The sequence below is a fragment of the Mus caroli genome, unplaced genomic scaffold (assembly GCF_978045245.1).
Source record: "Mus caroli unplaced genomic scaffold, Mus_caroli_1 scaffold_1, whole genome shotgun sequence".
NCBI classification, from domain to species: domain Eukaryota; kingdom Metazoa; phylum Chordata; class Mammalia; order Rodentia; family Muridae; genus Mus; species Mus caroli.
The window spans coordinates 176,510,776-176,517,045 of record NW_028227256.1 but is presented as its reverse complement, the minus strand read 5'-3'; the positions used below and the strand labels follow the sequence as shown (position 1 = coordinate 176,517,045).

At 43.8% G+C, this 6,270-nt stretch overlaps 1 protein-coding gene across 3 annotated transcripts in view; it reads right to left on the bottom strand.

Annotated features, from left to right (window-relative positions):
* Positions 1–6,270, bottom strand: part of Kif26b (kinesin family member 26B) — a 403,420-nt gene that overhangs the window by 201,430 nt on the left and 195,720 nt on the right. The window lies entirely within an intron of this gene.

The window sequence follows — 6,270 nt, the reverse complement described above, 5'->3', positions numbered from 1 at the left end:
TCCAGACTGAGGCATTAGTTTAACTGCCTGTTCTCCGACTCCTGTACCTGGTGTAGCTCTCACCTCAAGGGGAATAAGAGAGTCACTTACTGGACTATTTAGAATGGACCATAGCCCAAATAACATGGTCCAACATGGAGATGGTTTCATGACATTTTTAAAGTTACAGAACGGCGAGTCATAAATCACAGGGTGTTTTCCAAATACTTTGTTGGGGGTCTCAGGTCAGCAGTTAACAGCAGAGCAGGGACTTCTCTGGCATAGATCTCAGATGCTGTTCTCAGCTGCTAGGTTGGTGGAAGTGGAAGCTAGTGGTTCACAAGGTGGATGTGTTCTACGGGTTTATTTTTATTAATGTTGTCTCTTTCCTTCTTTTGCATGTTAACTCCAACAGGATGTCGGATACAGACATAGAGAATAAACGTCCATTAAGAAGGCTAAAGATAACGTAAGATAACATGGCTGTCCATTTGTAACATCCTAATTCTCTATGACCACGAAGTTCTAATCAGTCATATCTCTTGTAGAATCTTTAGCACGAGTCTGTATTATTTCAATTCACACTCCTCGATGGTATTTTACTTCCTTTGTTAATTTATTTATTTCTCAGTCTTGGTGATTGAACCCAGGGCCTTGGGTTAACTATTAAGCTGCACTCACAGCCCATTATTATTTATGTTTCAAGGTGATCTTTTTGATAATACTTAAGATCTTTGCCTTAGTTGCTTTTCAATTGCTGTGACAAAGCACCATGACCAAGGCAACTTATTAATGAAGAGTTTCTTTGGGACTTACAGTTTGAGAGGGTGAGCCCATGGACGTCATGATGGGGAGCATGGCAGCAGGCAGGCAAGCAGGCCTAGCATTGGAACAGGAGCAGTAGCTGAGAGCTATAATCTTACCCACAACCATAAGCAGAGAGAGAATTGGGAATAACATGGGCTTTTGAAACCCTGCCCAGTGGCACATCTTCTACAATAAGGTCACACCCCCTAATCCCTCTCAAACAGTTCCATCAACCAAGCATTCAAACCCATGAGCCTATAGGGCCATTCCCATTCAAACCACCACAATATCCCAGGTTCAAATTTTATTTTGTCCAAAGGTAAGATGATACTTTTCTGCTTTACTTTGTTTCCAATACTCTTCATGATAATGTCCAACAAAGCTCGCAGGTCATAACTGTCAAATGAAATTCTAGTGACTCCGTCTTTAGTTCATCTCCTCAGTTGGGAAATATCTCAGGGGCAATCACCTCAAAAGAATGATTAGAGATGGGGAGATGCTCAGTCAGTCAAGTACTTGCCCAAGGATTCCCCAGAGCCCCGGGTATAAAGATAGACAGGTAGTACATGCTTGTAATAGTATGCTGGCCAGCTAGCTAGACTACGTGGCAGAGTTCCAGGCTGATGAGCCTCCTTGTCTCAAACAAAAGGCAGAAGGCTCATGTGAAAAAATATCTGAGGTCATCCACTGACTTTACATGTATCCACAAACATAGGGCTATCCCACAAGAGCATGCATGGCCCCTGTCTAGACAAAAATGTGTACACATGCGCATGTGAACGCACACACACACTTATATTTTGCCTTAGCTGTTTCTCCTCTCTTATGTAATCTCTTCTACTCATTTCTCCCAGACTATTCAGCCTTGATGATTTTTTGTTTATCTATCTATCTATCTATCTATCTATCTATCTATCTATCTATCTATCTAACTATCTATCTATCTATCTATTTGGTTTTTTTGAGACAGGGTTTCTCTGTATAGCCCTGGCTGTCCTGGAACTCACTCTGTAGACCAGGCCAGCCTTAAACTCAGAAAGCTGTCTCCCGAGTGATGATATTTTTATTTCCTGGAAAAATATGACTGCAAGTTTGGAGATTTCCCCCTTAATTGTTTGGGGATGTGTGGCTGAGTCAGTTCCATGCCTTCCTTGGGATTCTTGGTATTTACACTTTCCTTCCTAAGCAAATGGCCGTTTGTCCCAAACTTTGTTCACTCTAAGACAATTTTCTTACCTTCTCAAATACTTTTCAGTGTGTGTGTGTGTGTGTGTGTGTGTGTGTGTGTGTGTGTGTGTATGCATGTATGCACATGTAAAGGCCAGAGGTTGATGCCAGCATCACCCCCTCTCTGGCTCTTCACTTTGTTTCGTGAGCAGGGTCTCTCATTGAACTTGGAGCTCACTGTTTTGTCTAGATGGCCTGGTTGGGGGTCTCTCGGCTCCTCAGCACTGAGGTTAGAGAAGTGGCTACCATACCCAAAAGCACTTTGTGTCACTAAATTAGTTTATGTTGTTTATAATTCTATAACAGATAAAATCACATGATAAGGAGTTTTCTGGTTTTAGCAGGGAGCCTGGCTTTTTTTCAGCCACATGATTATTCTGAGATCCATGCAAATTATCACAAGTAGCAACAGTCTGAACATTTGAAGGGTATCCTGTTGTATAAAACATCTCATGTTTTGCTTATTTACTTATCTGCCAGAGAACATTTGCAAGGCTTCCAGCTTTTGATTTTTATGACTTATTCTCTATCAACATCCATGCACATCTTAGCATACACCACTGTGTCTCTCCAGTCAATGTTGTTGGTGGCATGGTGATAAAATCCAGTCTGATTGCTTCTGCTATAACATGCTTAAAAGTCTTGCCAAAAAGCATAGCCTCCCACCCTTTGTGCATTTTCTCAAAAATGTCAACATAGTTCTAAAAGGACAAGATGAAAAAATAAAAATAATGTTGTTTCTGTGTCCTGCAGACCATCTCAGTTTTGTGCTCTAGGGCAGAACAGAGCACAGCTGACCCAGGAGACAGAGAATCCCCTAGGAAGGGGAGGAAACAGGAGTTCTCGAAGATCAGCTCTGATACAAAGGTGCTAAGACATCCTAGGAGCCAATCAAAGTGCCACTACCAGCCCACCAGGGTCGTATCATCTGCAAACAGAGTGGAATTTATGGCTTATAACATAACAGAGAATGAAGAAGGCAGTCCCTGGATGGATGGCTTTGTTTCTGCTGCTCTTAGACCTGTTTTAAATTTTGTGTAAAACTCCCGAGCAAAAATGGAGAAGGATGAAACATCATAAAAGAGGAAGGAGGGAGAGAGATGGACAAAAAATGCAGATTAAATTCCCAGTCTATGCTTCATGTAGTGACTTTCCTTATCTTCCAGTATTTTTTTTTTTTAAGCAAAGGTCAAAAGACCTGGAGTGAATGGTTTCTTGTATTTAGAGCTATGGCCAGAGACCATGTTTCGGCTGTCGCCCTCAATGCCTCTTTGTGAAAGGGCCATCACAGAATAAAGGGGTGGTAATTTTGAAGCTCCAGGTGTGAAGGAAATAGTCTTGTTATTTTTAATTTATGAGCTCCTGTGGCAATGCACTCACTCGCCAGGAACCCCTCCAGATGTGTAAAGAAATACCAGTGATGCTTAAATTTACTGCAGCTGGAACAGCCCTTTGCTTCCCTGCTCCCACCCTCAACCACATAGCCCCATAAATCAGGCCTCTTCATGGCCTATGTTGAACGGAAACAGAGAACATGCAAAGTAGTAAATCCACAACAGGTATCCGGGACTGCGGTTGGCAATCAGTACCACGGAGAGGCAGAAAGAGGCGTGGCATCTAGTCTTATGCTCTCTGTCTTTACTATAAAAGCCAAAACCAAATGCTCATCATCTCAAGGAGTGTGCAATAGGAGATACACAACTTACTCAAACGGCTTGAGGGTTGGGCTACCACTGTCAAGGAGAGGATGTGAGGAAGGAGGTCTAGAAGGCTGGTTAAGCACAGAGGGTCTGAGATAAATTCTACCTGAGGGCCAGCAGGTGTCACCTCAACAGCCAGAGTGACTTCTAAGAAATAAAGTCAGGAGTGGCCTCCTCAGGCTTCAATAGGGGAGTGATGGAGCACAGCAAATGCTGTGTGCTTCCTTCTGAAACTTGGCAGCTTGGGACTGACTCCAGGATGTCTACCAGCACAAAAAAAAAATAATAATGACAAGAACATACAATTTACAGGGCTGGATATCAAGGCTTTGCACAAGGTCAAGGTTTAGCACAGAGCCAGAGCTCAACTTTACTTATAAGTAGTAGTATTTTGTTGAGCTGGGGATAGAACCCAGGGCTTTGCACAAGCTAAGCAAGTCCTCTATTACTAAGCCACACCTAACTCCAGCCCTGTAGCTTCTACCACTACAGAATGTCCACAATGCCTCTACAGAGGAAAGGCTGCTGTGGACAGGCACTTCTCTGAGACTGTTGACAGATGTCTGTGTCCCCAGGTAACATGGTCCCCCTTAGTGGCACTGCTATTTGAAGGGATCAGCCCTGGTCACCCTGCAGGCTTCCTGCAGGGAGGAAGAACAATCTCTGTCCAGGAGGGTTAGTCTTCAGTGGACACAGAAAACAAAGGAACTAGAAACCACCATAAGGACACAGTTGAGCAAAAGAACTAGGTTTAAAGAAGCAGGGTCTGGAAGGAAGGCCTGCAGCCTCCGGGTGCAGTGGTTATGCAGATGTGCTCCACAGTGCTCAGGAGACACTGCTTATGAGGTGAAGGATGGACTTCACCAGTGGACAGGGGAGGAAGCTGGCAACCTCCATGGCATACACCATCGCCATCCCGAGGTGCACTCCCCAGGAGCTCAGGCCTCTCACTAGAAATGGAGCATGTAAAGATGGAATGAGCTATTCAGGGGAGGGATTTGGGCATCAGGCTAGTAAGCAAATAAAGGAAGAAGATCATTTCGACAATAGTGAGTTATGGGAAGACATTTTTAACTTCTAAGCACACCGAAGGCTTAGGTAAGGCAATAGCAAATGTTTTTGTGTACTCTGTCCTAATTGTGTATGTTGTTTCTAGCTGTTCTCATTGGGCTGAGATCACCTTAATGGAATTGGCTGTCCTAGTTCTGTTTTGGTTTCTTAAGTATCTAGAATAGTGCCGTGTGTCCTACCAATAATAGATGCTAGATAGATGGGTAAAGGATGACTGGATGGATGGATGATGAATGGATGGATGATGGATGGATGGATGGATGGATGGATGGATGGATGGATGGATGGACAGACAGATGGATGGATGGTTGGATAGATGGGTGGATAGATGAGTGGATGGATGATAGATACTCTCAGGATCTTACACAGGGTTCCCTTGGAAACATCCCTGGGATTGACAACTAGTATCAGTTGTCTGTCAGTCTACTTAGAAAATCTAAGTGGTGGAAGGACCTTTCACCAGTTTTATCCAGATATGGAACAAAGATGTGGCTTTATGTCAACTGGCCCCTGCCAGTCTTGTCTAGGAGCTGCTCCCAAGTCATTACACACCCCCTTGACCCCATCCCACCCCGACTTGACAAACTAGGCCACACTGTGGGCAAATACTAGGGCTTAGTAGTCAGTGGAAAGTCTCAGACATTGCCACAGACATTAATTAGCTCATGAGAAATATGAAGTTTTATATAAGTTAAGTAGGAAAAAGTGTGTGTGTGTGTGTGTGTGTGTGTGTGTGTGTGTGCATGTGGTATGGGTCTTCTCATGAGCTCCTGAAAGGCCTTTGAGGAAAATGCTTGGGGCAGGGTAACAGCAGCAGAGAGGAGAAGGAGGGCCCCACAGCCAGGCTGGACACAGCCAGCTTAGACTCTTAGACACAAGGAAATCCCTGAGTCTCTGTCGTCAAGTCCTCTCCCAGCATCCAGCCTGATTCTTGGAGCTCTTCAGTGGTAAAAATGAGAACTGTAAACACCCAGGTGTTCATGGTATAGATATAGCAGCTGAAGTTTTCTTTTAAACCTCAACAATAACTGTAAAATTCTGGATAATCAGGTTTCAAAACAGTTTGCTTTTTCCCATAAATACTACCTTGCCACTTCAGGTTGAGCACCAGAGAGACAGCTATAATAATGTATGAAAGTTTATTTGAGAAAAATGAACCACATTTATTTTTCTGAAGTATCTAAAAGGCCAGAGCTGGCTTCTGAGCGATGGCTTATACTGAATCATTTTCTTTTATCCACAGGGGCTCATCTGATGATCTCCTTTCAACACAGGTCTGGGGACAAGTCCTTTCCTTGTCCCTGCCAAGGCCCTTTCTTTCCTCTGCTGGGCTTTAGAAAGGACAGACCATAGCCTGGATGGGCTCTGGGTCTGGAGCATGCCAAGAAAATGACACGGGCTATTATTTCTAGGCTCATGAAATCCTCTCTTCCAAATTCCAGTGTGCTTCATGAACAAAGAGGTCAGGTATCATGGAAAGAGGTCC